Genomic DNA, 19,070 nt, shown 5'->3' with positions numbered 1-19,070 from the left:
TCTTTTAATGCTGGCTTGAAACACGACTGAAATTCCTTTGTCATGTTACCAGCCGTCAGAACGCCAAACTATTTCCTAATTGACACGCACTCACTCTCCTGCTCGCTTTGATAAAACCCTCCTAAAGATTCATTACAGCCAAGGAATATTTGGCCTTGCTCACGCTGATAAACATGGAGCAATCCACAATTGTAAAACAGCACAATAAGTGGTAAGGATTTTCTGAAAGCCTCTGTTCTTTGCTATGCTGGAAAAGGTATGGTGCCTTGGCTATAAATTAACAGGATCAGATTTTGAACCAGGAATAAAGGAATGACTCATCTGATTCTGCACAGCCTCATGGCAGGGCAAACTCACATGCTGACAGCTCCTGAGACTGGCTTTCATTTGTGCAGGAGACAGGTTTCTTGCAAAGCGAGTGCCCTTGAATCTGGAGGGCTGGGGAATTCTGCGCTATCAATCTAGGCAGCAGCATCCTGAGCCACAACAGCTTGCACCAATCACCCAGATTGCACCTCAGAAAAAAACAGCGTGAATTTACTGCCCAGGAAAGCAAGCCCCTAAGAGCATCATCTTGAGTCAGGTATTGGGTGGGCAGATGCTGCACATTTCCCCAATGGGAGGCCAAGCGCAGTGTGTGTAGGCTCTGTGCAGCCAGCTCTGCCAGTGCATCGTAAGCTGGACATTCAGCATCCCCTGCTGTTCTAGTCCGGTTCCCCACCTCCAGGGTGCAGGCAACTTGGCCAAAGAATCCCAGTCCTGACCCGCACTCCCACACACTTTATTCCAGCCAGTAGATCTCACAAACAGCCGGCTGAGCTCCTTAGTCCTGACCTGCAGCTCCCCTGCTGTTCCAGCCCAATGGGCCTCACACACACAGCTCTGTCACAGCGCACCAACCCCCTGCTACTCCAGTCCTGGATTTACATACAGCATTTCCACAGCACCTCAGCCCTGCCAGTTAAGTCCTGAGGTCCTCCAGAGCAGAGGGCCCCTAGTCCTTCACAGAGCTGCAGGAGTCAGAATTAACTGATCAGTGGATCATTAAGAACTTAGATTAAAGGGAAAACACATAGGAAAAATAGGGCTAACTGGGGAGAAACACGGGAGGGGGCAGAATGCATCCTGAGAGCCAAACTGAGATTCTAACAGTTTGGCCCAGCCCCATGGTTATTATAGCAATAGAATCTGGACAGTGACTGGCACTAGATAGGGAGTGTGATTACAGCATGCGACTGGCATTCAGGAGACCTGGACCCTGTTCTCAGCTCTACTATGGGCATGTGGAGTGAGCCTGGGTTACTCACTTCCCTCTCAGTGCCTCAGCGTCCCCATCCATAGAACAGATAGTAACGCTTGTGTAGCTCACAGTGGTGCTGAAAGGGCAAGTCCGTTGTCTGCAGGGTGCTCTGATGCTGGCTGGGCGCTGCTGTAAAAATGCCAGAGTTGTTAAAGCAAGAGTTTTAGTGATACTCTCTAACGGGCTGAAAGAGGCAGAGGAGCCAGAGACTGAAACACAGGCTCACTAATGAATCGCTTCACTGTTTAGAAAGCAGGCCATTTTCTTTTGCTTCAGACTTGAGCACAGATGACAAGGAAAGGATGGGAAGGATGGCAGCTGGAGATGGGCACTACTGATAGCACTGGAGGGCTTCAACAGCAGCCAGACAGCAGGAGAGAGATGGTTATTGTGCTCGCGATGAACTGTACGGTGAGAAATATAGACAGCATATAATGAGCCATCCTTTCCCAGAACGTAACCCGGCGCCATAAATCTTCCCTGCACAAATAGCAGTGGTGAGCTGGCGCTGCAGCTGGGCTAGCCAATCTGGACTGGCTCATGCAGAAGGCCGGCTGCATACACCAGAGGGATAGCCTCCCTTTCGATCTCCATTGAGCTGCACCCACCAAGCTGTCCGGGAAAGGCAAGTGGTGTTCCCAGTACCTGCTGTGACCCAGCCAGGGCCGCCCATGGGGGGGGGCAAATGGGGCAATTTGCCCCAGGCCCTGGGCCCCACAGGGGCCCCCATAAGAGTTTTTCGAGGCTCCTGGAGTGGGGTCCTTCACTCACTCCGGGGGCTCTGGAAAACTCTTGCACGGCCCAGGCCCCGGGAGCTTCTTCCGCTCCAGGTCTTCAGCGGCAATTTGGTGGTGGGTCCCAGAGTGGAAGGACCCCCTGCCACTGAAGTGCCCCGAAGACCTGCGGCGCGGGGTCCTTCCACCCTGGGACCCGCCGCCAAAGTGCCGGGTCTTTGGCGGCAATTCGGTGGTGGGGGATCCTTCCGCTCTGGGACCCGCCGCTGAAGTGCCCCAAACATTCACAGCAGGGGGTCCTTATGCCCTGGGACCCGCTGCCAAAGTGCCGGGTCTTCAGCTGCAGTTCAGCGGCAAGACCCCAGGCCCCCTGAATCCTCTGGGCGGCCTGGACCCAGCACAAGCAGAATCCCTAAGGGTATGTCTAGACTGCAGTTAGACACTGGGCCAGCTGACTTGGGCTTGCAGGGCTCAAACTAAGGGGTTGTTTCATTGTGGTATAGATATTCTGGCTCAGGCTGGAGCCTGGGCTCTAGGACATTGTGAAGTGGGAGGGTTTCAGAGCTTGGGTCGTAGCAGGATCCTGAACATCTCTACTGCAGTGAAACAGCCCCTTAGCCTGAGCCGTGCGAGCCCAAGTCAGCAGGCATGGGCTAGACGTAGGTGTCTAACTGCAATATAGACATCCCTCAAAGGTGTATCTACACTGAAGTTGGGTGTGTGCTTCTCAGCATGGGAGACAGATATGCTAGCTCTGCCTGAGCTAGTGCTCTGAAAATAGCACTGTAGCTGGGGGTAGCTGTGGCCTGGGCAAGGGATTGTGTATGTACCTGGGGGTCCATGCAGGTTTGTACTAAGATGGCCACCCTGAGCTGCTGCCCATGCTATCCTCGGTTACGCTGCTATTTTAGCACACTTGCTCAAACAGTGCTAGCCCGTGTCCGTCTGCCCGTGCTGGGAAGCATGCTCCCAGCTGCACTGCAGACACACCCAAAAACTCTCCCCCACATCTCAACTCCTGACAATAGTCAGTTCTAGAGCTGACCGAATGTTCCGTCCAATATTTCAACATGTGTTTGCATCCTGAACGGGGATGAAAGCTGATATATCGAAACCTCATGTGCAGCACAAAGTTCTGAAAATGTTTGAATCACAAATGTCAAAATCTTTCAGAGGAGATCGACATTAATATCTCTGTCCACCTGAGCAGCCATGGTGACTGCTGGCAGGTGTAGTTCCACATCCCATGTGCCCCCATTCTCCCCTAAGGGTCATGATCTCTGGCTGAACTGCATCCCCTACAACTCCCAGGATGCCCTGCAGCCAACAGAGTGAACACTATGGGTGCTGTCGCAAACCCAAAGGGGAAGACTCTAAACTGGAAATATTTTTGGCCCACCATAAACCACAGAAACCTCCTGGGGGAGGGAGGAATGTCTATATGAAAATATGCATCCTTCACGTCAAGAGCTGTAAACCACATCCCCTCTGCTAATATAACCATCCGGAATTCCAATATTTGAATGAAGATGTTGAGTTGCTGAAGGTCTAGAATGGGTCTCCACTCTCCTCCTTTTTGGCAAACTAGGAAATATGGGGAATAGAACCCTCTTCCTTGATACTGAGATGAGACATGCTCTGTTGACCCTTGCTGCTGGAGGGTTCGCCTCTAGTTGAAGGATCACCTCATGAGAGTGGTTCCTGAAGGGGGCTTGTGAGTGGGGGAGGAAGAGGAACTCCATGGAGTATCCTTGATGGATAATTTCTGAGATCTAATTGTCTGTTGTGATCAATTCTCAGTTGTGGCAAACTGCATAAGATGGCTCCTGAAAATAATGGGAGAAGAGATGGTTGGCATCAGTGGTGCTAGAAGGGGCTTGACTGAGACATCAAAAGTAGCCCTTTGCAGGTGACTGGGCATGGGTACATGGCATGGTGACAGAGGGGGCTGAGGCCTCTGAACCCTCTGAGGTCTCTGCAGAGGCTCGGTGGACGCTGGCAGAACGCATGAGGAAGAGGTGGCCTTGGTTTACAGGTTTGTCTCTGGTGTTTCCTCCATGGGGCTGGAATGTAGAACCCCAAGGAGTGTGAGGTCGATCTCGAGTTCTGTAACAAGTGTAGGGACTCGTCTGTTTTCTTGTTTAAGAGATTTGACTCATCAAGGGAAGGCCCTGAGTGGAGTTCTGGACTTTCCTAGGGAAACCTGCCAATTGTACCTAGAATCCCTCCTCATGAATATGCCAATTGCCAGCCCTCTGGATGCCATATTTGCTGCCTCTACTGCACTAACTTGCCTTCCTCTATGAAGAACTGGAACTGGGCTATGTCTTCTGTGGGGAGCTTGTCCTTAAAGTCCACCAGCCTGGAATAGTTGTACATGTTGTATTTCGCTAACAGAGCCTGATAGTTAGCGACAGGAAATTGCAGGCCCACAGAGGAAAAGACTCTTCTCCCCACAAGGTCCAGCCTCTTTGAGCCAGGGTGGTCTTTGATGGTGTGACCTAGTCGTCTCTGCCTCTACCTCCAGAAAGTTGGGGGTGGAATGGCAGAAGTCAGAACAAAAATTCCTTGGGCTTAGGAAATGCAGACTCCACTTCTAAGCACGTGCTTGGAGGGGTGCTGATCGGCAGTTGGGGTTGATGTACAGGGGGGTTTCCTTGGCCTAAATCAGTGATGAGCCTCATAGCCTTCTCCATCAGGTGTTTCCTTAGGCAAAGCTCATGAGCTTCAGGAGTTCTTATGGAAACAAGCAACACATACTGCACTTCACTAAGGCCTGGTCCACATTACGCAGTTAAACCGATTTTAACAGTGTTAAATCGATTTAACGCTGTACCCATCCACACTATAATGCACTTTATATCGATTTAAAGGGCTTTTTAAATCGATTTCTGTACTCCTCCCCAAAGAGAGGAGTAACGATAAAATCGATATTAACATATCGGTTTAGGGTTAGTGTGGCCGCAAATCGAAGTTATTGGCCTCTGGGTGGTATCCAACAGTGCACCACTGACCGCTCTGGCCAGGTATCTGAACTCTGATGCACTGGCCAGGTATACAGGAAAAGCCCCGCGAACTTTTGAATTGCATTTCCTGTTTGGCCAGCGTGGAGCTCTCATCAGCACAGGTGACCACGCAGAGCTCATCAGCACAGGTAACAATGCAGTCTCCTGAGAATAGAAAAAGAGCACCAACATGGACCGCACGGGAGGTTCTGGATCTTATCGCTATATGGGGAGAGGATTCAGTGCTAACAGAACTCCGTTCCAAAAGATGAAATGAAAAAACTTTTGAAAAAATTTCCAATACCATGAAGGAGAGAGGCCACACCAGGGACTCAGTGCAGTGCAGAGTGAAAGTGAAGGAGCTCAGACAAGCCTACCAGAAAACCAAAGCAGCAAACGGAAGATCTGGGTCAGGGCCAAAAACATGCCGCTTCTACGCTGAGCTGCATGCAATTTTAGGGGGCTGCGCCACCACTACCCCCCCCTTGTCCATGGATTCCGAGGTGGAGGTTATAATCTCAACCGTGGCTGAGGATTCAGCAGAGGGGGAAGATGAGGAGGAGGAGGAGGAAGAGGAGGACAACCTTGCAGTGAGCACACAGCACTCCATTAGCCCCAACAGCCAGGAGCTTTTCGTGACCCAGACGGAATTACCCTCCCAGTCCTCCCAAACCACTAGCCCAGATAGTGAAGCCATGGAAGCGACCTCTGGTGAGTGTATCTTTGTAAATATAAAGCATGGTTTAAAAGCAAGCATTTTTTAATGATTGATTTGCCATGAGGGCTTGGGATGCATTAACAGCCAGTAAAGTTACTGCAAAAGTTTGTTAACATGTCTGGGGATGGAGCGGAAATCCTCCAGGGACATCTCCATGAAGCGCTCCTGGAGGTACTCCAAAAGCCTTTGCAGAAGGTTTCTGGGCAAGGCAGCCTTGTTCCGTTCACCATGATAGGACACTTTACCACGCCATGCATGTAGCAAGTAATCGGGTATCATTGCATGACAAAGCCTAGCTGCGTATGGTCCCAGTGATTGCAGGCATTCAAGAAACATCCGTTCTTTATCTCGCTCTGTTATCCTCAGCAGAGTGATATCGTTCATGGTAACCTGGTTGAAATTAAGGAATTTAATTAAGGGGACAGAGAGATGGCCATTTTCCTACTGGGCTGTTGCTTAAAAGAAAGTCTTCCTTGCATGTAGCAAAGCGGGGGGAGGGGTGGGGTAATGGCGCTGAGCTTTTTAGCGTTTGGCCAGCAGGAATCTTCCCAGCTACCAGCCACACGTTTGGGGGGCGGAGGAAGGGGGGTGATTAGCAGTGATCTTCCATGATACCAGCCATGCAGTGGCGGGAGGGGTAAAGCAATCCTAGAGAATTGGATTGGGGAAGGGAAGGGTTGGCGTCTGCTGCTGCTTGTTAACAGGAAAGAAGCAGGGCACTGTGTATATGAAGGCTGGAGAAGCTATGGCTTACCATGACCGCATGCAAGCTGAATTGTGATACCCAGACCTGCGTCTGTGAGATCTGTAACACCAGAGCCGCAGGCACTCAATATTAAAAGTTTCCAAATGCGACCTTGTAGTGAAATCACATGTGCTATGTAAGGTGAGTATTGTTGTTCACTGTGAAAGAGTATAACCATTGTTCTGTAAAACATGTCTTTTTAAATCCTTCTCTCCCTATTTACGCTCCCTCATGCAGCTGCACATTTTTCAAGCCTCCCTACTCCATCCCGAAGGCTAGCTCAGATAAGGCGGAGGAAGAAGAGGACATGAGATGAAATGTTCACAGAAATCATGGCAGTAACCCGCAATGAAAGAGCTCATCTGGGGGAGTGGAAGGACGTGGTAGCAAAGTACAGGAAAGATGCCAGTGAACGTGAGGACAGGAGGGACCAACGTGAGGATAGGAGGGATGCTCGAGATGAGAGGTGGCGACAGGAAGATCAGAGGTGTAGGCAGGAAGATCAGCAGTGGCGGGATGCAATGTTTGAGCTGCTGCGTGATCAAACTGATATCCTCCTCCATCTGGTGGATCTTCAGGAAGAGCAGCGGGGTCACAGAGTGCCGCTCCAGCCCATGTTTAACCCCCTCAGTACTCACCATGTTCTGTATCTTCCTCACCCAGATGTGTAAGAACGCGTGGGGGAAGGCTTTATGCACCCGTCCACTCCACCCCCGTGGACAGTCCAACCAAAAAGCTGTCATTACATTGAAATGGCCTTAATGGCCTTTTCCTTCCCTCCTATCTTCCTCCCAAACCACACGCGGGATACCCTGTTAATTCTCTTCCTCTTTTTATAATTACATGCTTTTTAAACGATAATGACTTTATTTCCAGAAGCAAGCTGTAATCGAAGGGGGAGGGTGGGTTGCTTACAGGGAATGACTTTTAATAAAGAATACCTGCTTTTCAAACGATAGTGACTTTATTTCCTTAAGCAAGCTGTAATCGAAGGGGGAGGGTAGGTTGCTTACAGGGAATGACTTTTAATAAAGAATAAATGCTTTTTAAACGATAGTGACTTTATTTTCTTAAGTAAGCTGTAATCGAAGGGGGAGGGAGGGTTGCTTACAGGCAAGGAGTCAATAAAGGGGGGGAAGTTCATGAAGGGGAAACAAACACAGCAGTCACACCGTACCCTGGCCCGTGATGAAACTCGTTTTCAAGGCTTCTCTGATGCACACTGCTTCCTGGTGAGCTCTTCTAATCGCCCTGGTGTCTGGCTGCGTGTAATCAGCGGTCAGGTGATTTGCCTCAGCCTCCCACCCCGCCATAAAGGTCTCCCCCTTACTTTCACAGAGACTGTGGAGCACACAGCAAGCAGCAATAACAAAGGGGACATTGGTTTGGCTGAGGTCTGAGCGAGTGAGTAACGTTCACCAGCAGGCTTTTAAACGGCCAAATGCACATTCTACCACCATCCTGCACTTGCTCAGCCTGTAGTTGAACAGCTCCTGACCACTGTCCAGGCTGCCTGTGTATGGCTTCATGAGCCATGGCATCAAGGGGTAGGCTGGGTCACCCAGGATAACGACAGGCATTTCAACATCCCCAACTGTTATTTTCTGGTCCGGGAAATAAGTCCCTTGCTGCAGCCGTTTAAACAGAGTAGTGCTTCTGAAGACGCGAGCGTCATGAACCCTTCCTGGCCATCCCACGTGGATGTTGGTGAAACATCCCTTGTGATCCACCAGTGCTTGCAGCACCATTGAAAAGTACCCCTTGCGGTTTATGTACTGGGTGCCCTGGTGCTCTGGTGCCAAGATAGGGATACGGGTTCCATCTATCGCCCCCCCATAGTTAGGGAATCCCATTGCAGCAAAGCCATCCACTATGACCTGCACATTTCCTAGAGTCACAACCTTTCGTAGCAGCAGCTTAATGATTGCTTTGGCTACTTGCAGCACAGCAGCCCCCACAGTAATTTTCCCTCTCCAAATTGATTCCCGACTGACCGGTAGCTGTCTGGCGGTGCAAGCTTCCAGAGGGCTATTGCCACTCACTTCACCACTGTGAGGGCTGCTCTCATCCTGGTATTATGGCTTTTCAGGGCAGGGGAAAGCTAGTCACAAAGTTCAAAGAAAGTGCTCTTACGCATGAGAAAGTTTCGCAGCCACTGTGAATCGTCCCACACCTGCAAAACTATGCGGTCCCACCAGTCTGTGCTTGTTTCCCAGGCCCAAAATCAGCGTTCAATGGGTAGAACCTCCCCCATTACCAGCAGGAGCTCCAAAGCGCAGGGGCCCGCAGTTAGGGAGAATTCAGTGTCCATGTCCTCATCACTCTTGTCGCCGCGCTGCCGTAGCTGCCTCCTCCTCGCCTGCCTTTGCAGTTCATGGTTCACCTTAGACTGCACGAGAATGCACGAGGTGTTTACAACGTCCACGATTGCGCTATTGATCTGAGCAGGGTCAATGCTTGCTGTGCTATGGCGTTTGCTCAGTTCACCCAGGAAAAAAGGTGCGAAATGGTTGTCTGCTGCTTTCAGGAAGGGAGGGGTGAGGCTGTACCCAGAACCACCCGCGACAATGATTTTTGCCCCATCAGGCACTGGGATCTCCACCCAGAATTCCAAGGGGCAGGGGAGTCTGCAGGAACTATAGGATAGCTACAGAATAGCTACCCACAGTGCAACGCTCCGGAAATTGATGCTAGCCTCGGACCATGGACGCACACCGCCGAATTAATGTGCCTAGTGTGGCCGCGTGCAATCGACTTTATAATATCTGTTTTATAAAACCGGTTTATGTTAATTCAAAATTATCCTGTAGTGTAGACATAGCCTGAGATATGCATCTCACCCAAGCAGTAGAAGCTGCATTGGCAGTCATCGCTGATGGAGAAGGAGTGATAGGGCAAGAGGCGCAGTTCTTGAACCCCAGGATTCTGGGCATAGTCCCAGACCACTGGGAGGGAGTCCCCAACCAGGAAAAACAAGATACACTAACTATATGATAAAACTCTAATTATAGTAATAGACCAAGAAGCATAACAAACTATTTACAAATCTATTTACAGGTTCTATGAAAAGCTGGAGAAATCTGCAGATTCCAACTCAGGCCATGTGGCGGAGAGAAGGCATTAGCCCGCACTGCCTGTTATGCCCTAGGTAGGAGCATGAGGAGACCTACCGTGCATGTGAGGGCCAACGGGTGCTGGTTGTTAACATTTCTGGATTGGGGCCCATGGTGCGCATGTGTACTCCACCTGTGGAATACAGATCAGGACCAGACCTTGAAGAAGAACCCAAAATTATCTCTTTCACCTAAGAAGTCAAAATCACAGTGTCTTTGAGAGACATTCTGAGGGTCAGTCACAATCTTGCTGGCAAACTATGGATGAGAAAGGCCATCTTAAACAGAGCCTTGAAACAAAACTTGCTAGATTAAGTTTTAGACATTTAGATGTGCGTTTTCACTTTTATTAGCTGGTAACCATTTCTAGCTCCTCTGGAAAAGGTTGGACATTCTTCCTGACAAAATTTAAGTTTTTAAATTGAAAAGCCAAAGACCAAAAATAGCACTGTAGTGTCTCACTGCTGCCAGAGTCTCTCCCTGCTGCAGGGAATGACTCTGGCAGTGAGGAAAGGCTCTGCCAGCTCCCCATTGTTGGAGCCTTCCACTGCAGCAAGGAAAGGCTCCTGAAGCAAAGCCTTTCCCCGCTGCCTCCCCTCTGACAGAGCCTGTCACTAACCAACAGGTGTAGCTACACACCATAGTGTGGATGCAGCTTGTTTTTCACTGCAGTATATAGCTACACATAACCTACACACCACTGCCAGTAGTATGTAGTGTAGACTTAGCCTTAGCTAACTAAATAAAGTTACCTCCGTTTTTGGAGTGTTCCTTGTACTAACCATAGGGAAGTTAATAATAATGGTGTAATTCTCAGCATTTTCACTCAGTGCTTCACTTTGCACCCCTAGATTTCAAAGCACTTTGCAAAGGCTGGTGTTGCTATCTCCATTTTCAGCTGAGAAAACTGAGGCTCAGGGAGGTGACATGACCTGGCCAATGTCACTCTGTAAGACAGTTGCCGAGCCAGGAATAGGGAACACTGAAGATACTGGGGTAACATCAGCCAGTCTGGAAAGCTGCATGTGTCCTCTGTAATGCTATAGCCTGTGAAATCTGGTGCCAGTGAGTGTTTACTTTTCACAGTGTCCAATTTGCAAGATAACTGAAATGAGAAGCCTGAAAATAAAGCTGCCAGTTGGAAAAGGCCTATTCTCAACCCCCCAGTTATTGTAATATTTCCGTATCTGTCTTTTTCCTGCAATAATGGAAAGAGACAAGCTCTTTGCAAATTAGAGCTGAAATTCTTCACTCTGTCAGGAAAGAGACAGTCACTTTTGTTGTTGTAATGATGACCTGATTGGGAGGTGGATACAAACAAATGGTGCCAAACCTTGGCCTCAGATTTATGAGTGTGACTCCTAGCCCATGGGCTCCAAGTACAATCCACAAAACAAGGATTGACTCTGAATATCACAGTTACTGAGCAAAGTGGCTGGTATTGCAAGCCTTGCTGTTGGTGCAAGGACATTTCAAAGGGATGCTGTCTTGCAGCTTAGCTCCAAAATCTGACTTGCCTTAAAAAAATACCTCCCTGGCACTAGAAAATTAAACAAATGAACAGGCTCTTAGTCACCTGCCACCTCACATCCACTATCCTGTGACCCCTCTCAGCATTCACCGAACTTACAGTGGCACATTACACTCTCCATAAGCAGAGGGACAATGAACAATTGTTAATGACAACCAAGGCTTTGGAGAATTAAAAAGCAAGTGAACATCCAGGGATTTCACCCTGTTTAGGAAAACAAAGGTTCAGCTAATGGAGGTTTGGATAATGGTGTTTGTGCTACCCCTCTCCATAGGCTGTGCTCAGATACCACTGAAGATCTCATACAAACAAGGAAGTAAAATACCAAGAGCTATTTGATTCTTACATGTATCTGAAACAGCACTATCTCAATCTCCTAAGGGACACAGAGAAGTCAGCAAAGAAAGAAAAGAGGAGATATAAGCCACTTCAAAGGTGCTGCTACAAAGCAAGAGAATAAAACCTTTAGTGCCAAAGGGCTGCAAAAAAGGTAACAGGATGAGATTACTGAGAGCTGGAGAGGAACCCTTAGGTGCCATCCAGTCACTTGTCCCCAGGGGCACAGGGTAAAACTACTTCCTGCAGTGTCTAGCATGGCCTTTTCATTCCACAACAGAGAATGCAGGCAGAGCAGCACCTCCGCTCCCTGCTCAATGTCCCAAGCCTCCCCAGCTCACCTTTGCTCTCAAGTTAGCAGACACCTCCTCATTCCTGATAACATGTCTTCAGTACAGTGCTGTTTGTCAGGGAGCTAGGACAGCTTCTGCTGTCACATTTGATTAACATTTATTCCAGTTCTGTCAGTCAGGTAGCTTTGATCTCACAAATTCAGCTTATTAGACTAGTCCCTTTAGTCACATGCTGCTCCTGCACCACCTAAGCAGGAGGCCAACCAACTCTGAGGCCAGACACTACAAGGATACACCTTCTGGGCTGTTGATTATTTGAATTTTACTTTCCTTCCCTAGAGAGTTTCAGGAACTGAAGAAATGTACTGAACTCAGAGGAGGAAATCCTGGCTGGGTTTATGGGTGTGCTGGGTTACAGAGGAAATAGGGAGTTTGTTTTTTCCTAAAGAGTTGCTGATGCCTCAAGGAAAACTTTGAAAGTTAATTAGGAGGGTCAATGACACAGAAACACTGATGGAAATGAAAGGGCAAAGGAGAGTTTGGATTCCATGCCAGGGCAGATGCAGGATTCTTGCGCATCACCATGGGTAGCTTCATGATCATTAATAGCAATGGTAGCTATGGAAGCTAAGACAATGATAGGGATAGCAAACTGACTGCCTGCTGGAGTCAAAAATAAGCTGATTGCCTGCTGGGGTCAAGAGAGGATAATTCCTTGTAAAACCAACAATATTATATCATTGGTTAAGATCCAGTGGGGGGAAGGATTTCTCCTTCCTCCGAAATTTCAGATATTGTCATCTGCTAGCACACAGGATAGATAGACCTTTACTTGGGGGCGGGGGAGAAGGAGGAGGAGGAGGGGGAGCAGGAGATAATCAGCTGAACATGAACTCCAATGGCCAAAAGAGCTACAGTAAACCTCAGAATTACGAACACCTTGGGAATTGGAGGCTCTTCGCAACTCTGACCAAATCGTTATGGTTCTTTCAAAAGTTTACAACCAAACATTGACTTAATATAGCTTTGAAAGTTCACTATGCAGAAGAAAAATGCTGCTTTCCCTTTAGTTTTTTAGTACTGTACTGTATTTTTTTTTTTTTTGTCTCTGTTGCTGCCTGATTGCGTACTTCTGGTTCCAAATGAGGTCTGTGGTTAACTGGTCAGTTTGAAACTTTGGTGTTCAGTTACAGTGTTCAGTACATCCTGGGATGTACAAACAGAAGAACCTTGAATATTTGAAGTATTTGGCACTCGTGCGACTGTTGCTGGAATACTCTGTTTAGTTCTGGTGCCCATAATTCAAGAAGGATGTTGATAAATGGGAGAGGGTTCAGAGAAGAACCACAAGAATGATTAAAAGGTTAGAAAACCTGCTTTATAGTGACAGACTCAGAGGTGAATCTATTTTGCTTAATAAAGAGAAGGTTAAGGGGTGACTTGATTTTGTCTGTAAGTATCTATGTGAGGAGTGAATAATGGGCTGTACAGTCTAGCAAAGGTCTAACATGATCCAATGGCTGGGAGTTGAAGCTAGACAAATTCTGACTCACAATAAGGCGTAAATTTATAACACTGAGAGCAACTAACCATTGAAACAATTCACCAAGAGTTGTGGTGGATTCTTCATCACTGACAATTTTAAATCAAGATGGGATGTTTTTCTAAAAGCTCTGCTCTAGGAATCACTGTGGGGCAGTTCTCTCGTCTGCGTTATACAGGCGGTCAGTCTAGATGATCACAATGGTTCTGGGGGGAGGGATAGCTCAGTGATTTGAGCATTAGCCTGCTAAACCCAGGGTTGTAAGTTCAATCCTTGACGGGGCCATTTAGGGAACTGGGGTAAAAATCTGTCTGGGGATTGGTCTTGCTTTGAGCAGCAGGTTGGACTAGATGACCTCCTGAGATCCATTTCAACCCTGATAGTCTATGATTCTGGCCACAAAATCAATGAAGCCAAACCTTAGGCTTCTCATTATGTATGTGGTATGGCTGGGAGCACTGATCCCTGTGAACCTAAGAGAAATTTTACAAACATTTCAGCACAAGAGATGGAAAGCCTGTTGAGTTCCTTCTGGGGCTGACCTCTCCCCCACTCTGAAGCTGCACCTCTCTTTCTGAGAACACCAGAGACACTCCCAACTCATCCATGGGGCTCCAAGTCTCAGCTACACCCATCAAAGCAAAAGCATCAACCAAAGCTCTCTCTAGCTGCCTGGGCTGTCCCTACAGGATCTCTCAGTCTCCGCCCCTACTTCCCTCAGCTTCAGAGAGCTACTCCAAACCCTGTTATACTTCTAGATTGATGCTGACTAGACAACCCTGATTTAACCTTAGTGTGACATTAGAAATACCCTCGGCATCCCAACACTGAGCTTGAGCACCTGACATCTCAACAGAAGAGCCCTGTGTCCCAATGTGTGGGCCATGAATCTGTCACGCTATCGCCAGGGCACACTTTGTCCACACCTGTAATGCTGCAGAGACACGGGTGCAGAAATAGCTGGATGGAAGCCACAGGGCACTGTCAGGGTAAAACCCTCAAGGCAGGATCATTTTAAGGCTTCTCTTTCAGCACCTAAAAGGGTCTTTGTTTGTATGTTGGGCTACTGGAGCCTGCTTTGTCCCTTTCCTGTCTCTCCTTTCATGTGGGCACATGGACATACCTTGTCAAATTAACTTGGTGTCTTGAAGAGCACAAAGGCTCCTGCTGTGCCGGAATCAGACTCTGGACAGGCACTTCACTGGGTACTTAGCGCGGTGCCCTCCTGCTGGCTGCACAGAAGAGCTAGAGAAAATTCTCTTCAAATCCCCTGCTAGTTTTCCTTGGGACTGTACTTCAAAAACTAGAAGACTGTTTTTTCATTTGTTCTCTCAACCACAACTGGAAATATTCCCCTTCTCAGCTTGTCTGCAGCTTGGATGGTTTTTCCTTCCCTTTCGAGTCTATTTCTAACCTGTCTCTTTCAATGTACATCTCATTTGTAAAGCTTTGGGATTTGTCGCTAATAATTTCCAAGGTAACCGCTCTGAGATGTCCTCTCCTTTTGCAAGCCCAGGATAGTCAGGTGTCTGCCATTTCCACTCACTGGCCCCAACGCGTTCGGTGTCTCCACCTAAATCACAGCTCCTTGAAAATATGACACTTTGAAACTGCTTTTGTCTTTTAAAGAAATATTCTTTGTCATACTCTACAGATAATTTCTCACTCTGCTTCACCTCCCTGCAGTTTAATTGCATGTGTTTCAGTTCCACTGTGGCTGGGCATTAATATTTAGACCAGATGTGTTTTTCCGTTTACCTAAGCAGTACTTTGTCAGTGAGACAAAGATAGTTAATAGGCCAGTCAGTGTACCAAGCTGTCCTTTCCTTCTCAGCAGGGGAGTAATTTACAATTAAGCTCAACAGGATCAGCTATCCCACTTGTCATACCAGCAGAGGTAAGTCCAAAGGGTACCAGCCTCCTGGTCTGTACAACCAACATTGGGCAATGCAAACATGCCATAGTCACACACTCCTTAGGGCACTGGAGATCAGATTGCCAGAGATGTCTAGCAAATGCCATCCATCAATAAGAACTGCATGCTGTCTCTACAAGGAACTGAAGCTGAAGAGGTATTTATATTAGGCCTGGTCCACACTACGCTGTTAAACCGATTTTAACAGCGTTAAATCGATTTAACGCTGTACCCATCCACACTACAATGCACTTTAAATTGATTTAAAGGGTTCCTTAAATCGATTTCTGTACTCCTCCCCAAAGAGAGGAGTAACGCTAAAATCGATATTAACATATTGATTTAGGGTTAGTGTGGCCACAAATCGAAGTTATTGGCCTCCGGGCGGTATCCCACAGTGCACCACTGGCCGCTCTGGATAGGTAACTGAACATTAATGCACTGGCCAGGTATACAGGAAAAGCCCCGTGAACTTTTGAATTGCATTTCCTGTTTGGCCAGTGTGGAGCTCTCATCAGCACAGGTGACCATGCAGAGCTCATCAGCACAGGTAACAATGCAGTCTCCTGAGAATAGAAAAAGAGCTCCAGCATGGATCGCACGAGAGGTTCTGGATCTTATCGCTATATGGGGAGAGGATTCAGTGCTAACAGAACTCCGTTCCAAAAGATGAAATGAAAAAACTTTTGAAAAAATTTCCAATACCATGAAGGAGAGAGGCCACACCAGGGCAGTGCAGTGCAGAGTGAAAGTGAAGGAGCTCAGACAAGCCTACCAGAAAACCAAAGCAGCAAACGGAAGATCCAGATCAGGGCCAAAAACATGCTGCTTCTACGCTGAGCTGCATGCAATTTTAGGGGGCTGCGCCACCACTACCCCCCCCTTGTCCATGGATTCCGAAGTGGGGGTTATAATCTCAACCATGGATGAGGATTCAGCGGAGGGGGAAGAGGAGGAGGAGGAACAGGAGGATGAGCTTGCAGAGAGCACACAGCACTCCATTCTCCCCAACAGCCAGGAGCTTTTTGTGACCCAGACAGAATTACCCTCCCAGTCCTCCCAAGCCACTAGCCCAGACAGTGACGCCATGGAAGCGACCTCTGGTGAGTGTACCTTTGTAAATATAAAACACAGTTTAAAAGCAAGCGTTTTTTAATGATTGATTTGCCTTGAGGGCTTGGGATGCATTAACAGCCAGTAAAGTTACTGCAAAAGTTTGTTAACATGTCTGGGGATGGAGCGGAAATCCTCCAGGGACATCTCCATGAAGCGCTCCTGGAGGTACTCCAAAAGCCTTTGCAGAAGGTTTCTGGGCAAGGCAGCCTTGTTCTGTCCACCATGGTAGGACACTTTACCACGCCACGCATGTAGCAAGTAATCGGGTATCATTGCATGACAAAGCCTAGCTGTGTATGGTCCCGGTGATTGCAGGCATTCAAGAAACATCCGTTCTTTATCTCGCTCTGTTATCCTCAGCAGAGTGATATCGTTCATGGTAACCTGGTTGAAATTAAGGAATTTTATTAAGGGGACAGAGATGGGCATTCCTACTGGGCTGCTTGCCTGTTGCTTAAAAGAAATCCTTCCTTGCAGGTAGCCAAGCGGGGGGAGGGGAGGGAGGTTAATGGCGCTGAGCTTTTTAGCGTTTGGCCAGCAGGAATCTTCCCAGCTACCAGCCACGCGGTGGGGGGAGGGGTAAAGCAATTCCAGGGTTAGGGTTAGGGTTTGGCGTCTGCTGCTCCTTGTTAAAGAAGCAGCACAGGGAGAAGCTATATGCCTCTTTGTATGGCTTACCATGACCGCTTACAAGCTGAATTGTGATGCTTGGACCTGTGTCTGTTTTGATCTGTTACACCACAGCCGCAGGCACTCAATACTAAAAGAATCCAAATGCGATCTTGTAGTGAAATCACATGTGCTATGTAAGGTGAATAGTGTTGTTCACTGTGAAAGAGTATAACCATTTTTCTGTGAAATGTATCTTTTATAATCCTTCTATCGCTATTTTCCCCCACTCATGCAGCTGCAAATTTTTCAAGCCTCCCTACTCCATCCCGAAGGCTGTCTCAGATAAGGCGGAGGAAGAAGAGGACACGAGATGAAATGTTCACAGAAATCATGGCAGTAACCCGCAATGAAAGAGCTCATCTGGGGGAGAGGAAGGACGTGGTAGCAAAGTACAGGAAAGATGCCAGAGAACGTGAGCACAGGAGGGACCACCGTGAGGATAGGAGGGATGCCTTAGATGAGAGGTGGCGGCAGGAAGATCAGAGGTGTAGGCAGGATGATCAGCGGTGGCGAGATGCAACGCTGGAGATGCTGCGTGATCAAACTGATATCCTCCTCCGTCTGGTGGATCTTCAGGAAGAGCAGCGGGGTCACAGAGTGCCGCTCCAGCCCATGTTTAACCACCCTCAGTACTCATCATGTTCCATATCTTCCACACCCAGACGTGTAAGAACGCGTGGGGCAAGGCTTTCCACACCCACCCACTCCACCCCCATGGACAGTCCAACCAAAAGGCTGTCATTACATTGAAATGGCCTTTTTCTTCCCTCCTATCCTCCTCCCAAACCACACCCGGGATACCTTGTTAATTCTCTTCCTCTTTTTATAATTACATGCTTTTTAAATGATAGTGACTTTATTTCCAGAAGCAAGCTGTAATCGAAGGGGGAGGGTGGGTTGCTTACAGGAGGAGTCAATAAAGCGGGGGAGGTTCATGAAGGGGAAACAAACACGGCAGTCACACCGTACCCTGGCCCGTGATGAAACTCATTTTCAAGGCTTCTCTGATGCACACCGCTTCCTGGTGAGCTCTTCTAATCGCTCTGGTGTCTGGCTGCATGTAATCAGCGGTCAGGTGATTTGCCTCAGCCTCCCACCCCGCCATAAAGGTCTCCCCCTTACTTTCATAGAGACTGTGGAGCACACAGCAAGCAGCAATAACAAAGGGGACATTGGTTTGGCTGAGGTCTGAGCGAGTGAGTAACGTTCACCAGCAGGCTTTTAAACGGCCAAATGCACATTCTACCACCATCCTGCACTTGCTCAGCCTGTAGTTGAACAGCTCCTGACCACTGTCCAGGCTGCCTGTGTATGGCTTCATGAGCCATGGCATCAAGGGGTAGGCTGGGTCACCCAGGATAACGACAGGCATTTCAACATCCCCAACTGTTATTTTCTGGTCTGGGAAGTAAGTCCCTTGCTGCAGCCGTTTAAACAGAGTAGTGCTTCTGAAGACGCGAGCGTCATGAACCCTTCCTGGCCATCCCACGTGGATGTTGGTGAAACGTCCCTTGTGATCCACCACTGCTTGCAGCACCATTGAAAAGTATCCCTTGCGGTTTATGTACTGGGTGCCCTGGTGCTCCGGTGCCAAGATAGGGTTATGGGTTCCATCTATCGCCCCCCATAGTTAGGGAATCCCATTGCAGCAAAGCCATCCACTATGACCTGCACGTTTCCCAGAGTCACAACCTTTTGTAGCAGCAGCTTAATGATTGCTTTGGCTACTTGCAACACAGCAACCCCCACAGTAGATTTTCCCACTCCAAATTGATTCCCGACTGACCGGTAGCTGTCTGGCGGTGCAAGCTTCCAGAGGGCTATTGCCACTCACTTCTCCACTGTGAGGGCTGGTCTCATCTTGGTATTATGGCGTTTCAGGGCAGGGGAAAGCAAGTCACAAAGTTCAAAGAAAGTGCTCTTACGCATGCGAAAGTTTCGCAGCCACTGCGAATCGTCCCACACCTGCAAAACTATGCGGTCCCACCAGTCTGTGCTTGTTTCCCGGGCCCAAAATTGGCGTTCAATGGGTAGAACCTCCCCCATTAC

The 19,070-nt window shown here is 48.3% G+C and overlaps 1 protein-coding gene and 1 long non-coding RNA gene across 5 annotated transcripts in view; one reads left to right on the top strand and one right to left on the bottom strand.

Moving 5' to 3' along the window:
• The window catches only part of LOC115657517 (probable E3 ubiquitin-protein ligase MID2), a 401,900-nt gene that overhangs the window by 31,616 nt on the left and 351,214 nt on the right, over positions 1-19,070 (bottom strand). The gene's annotated exons all lie outside the window — the stretch shown is intronic.
• On the top strand, positions 6,903-17,626 carry LOC115657518. The gene is made up of 3 exons (XR_004001993.1): positions 6,903-6,916; positions 13,086-13,088; positions 17,479-17,626. It is a non-coding gene; the product is annotated as an uncharacterized LOC115657518 (long non-coding RNA).

Source organism: Gopherus evgoodei, chromosome 9 (genome assembly GCF_007399415.2).
Source record: "Gopherus evgoodei ecotype Sinaloan lineage chromosome 9, rGopEvg1_v1.p, whole genome shotgun sequence".
In the NCBI taxonomy this organism is placed as follows: Eukaryota; Metazoa; Chordata; order Testudines; family Testudinidae; genus Gopherus; species Gopherus evgoodei.
Note: the sequence above shows the minus strand (reverse complement) of the source record. Positions and strands in the feature narration are given on the sequence as shown.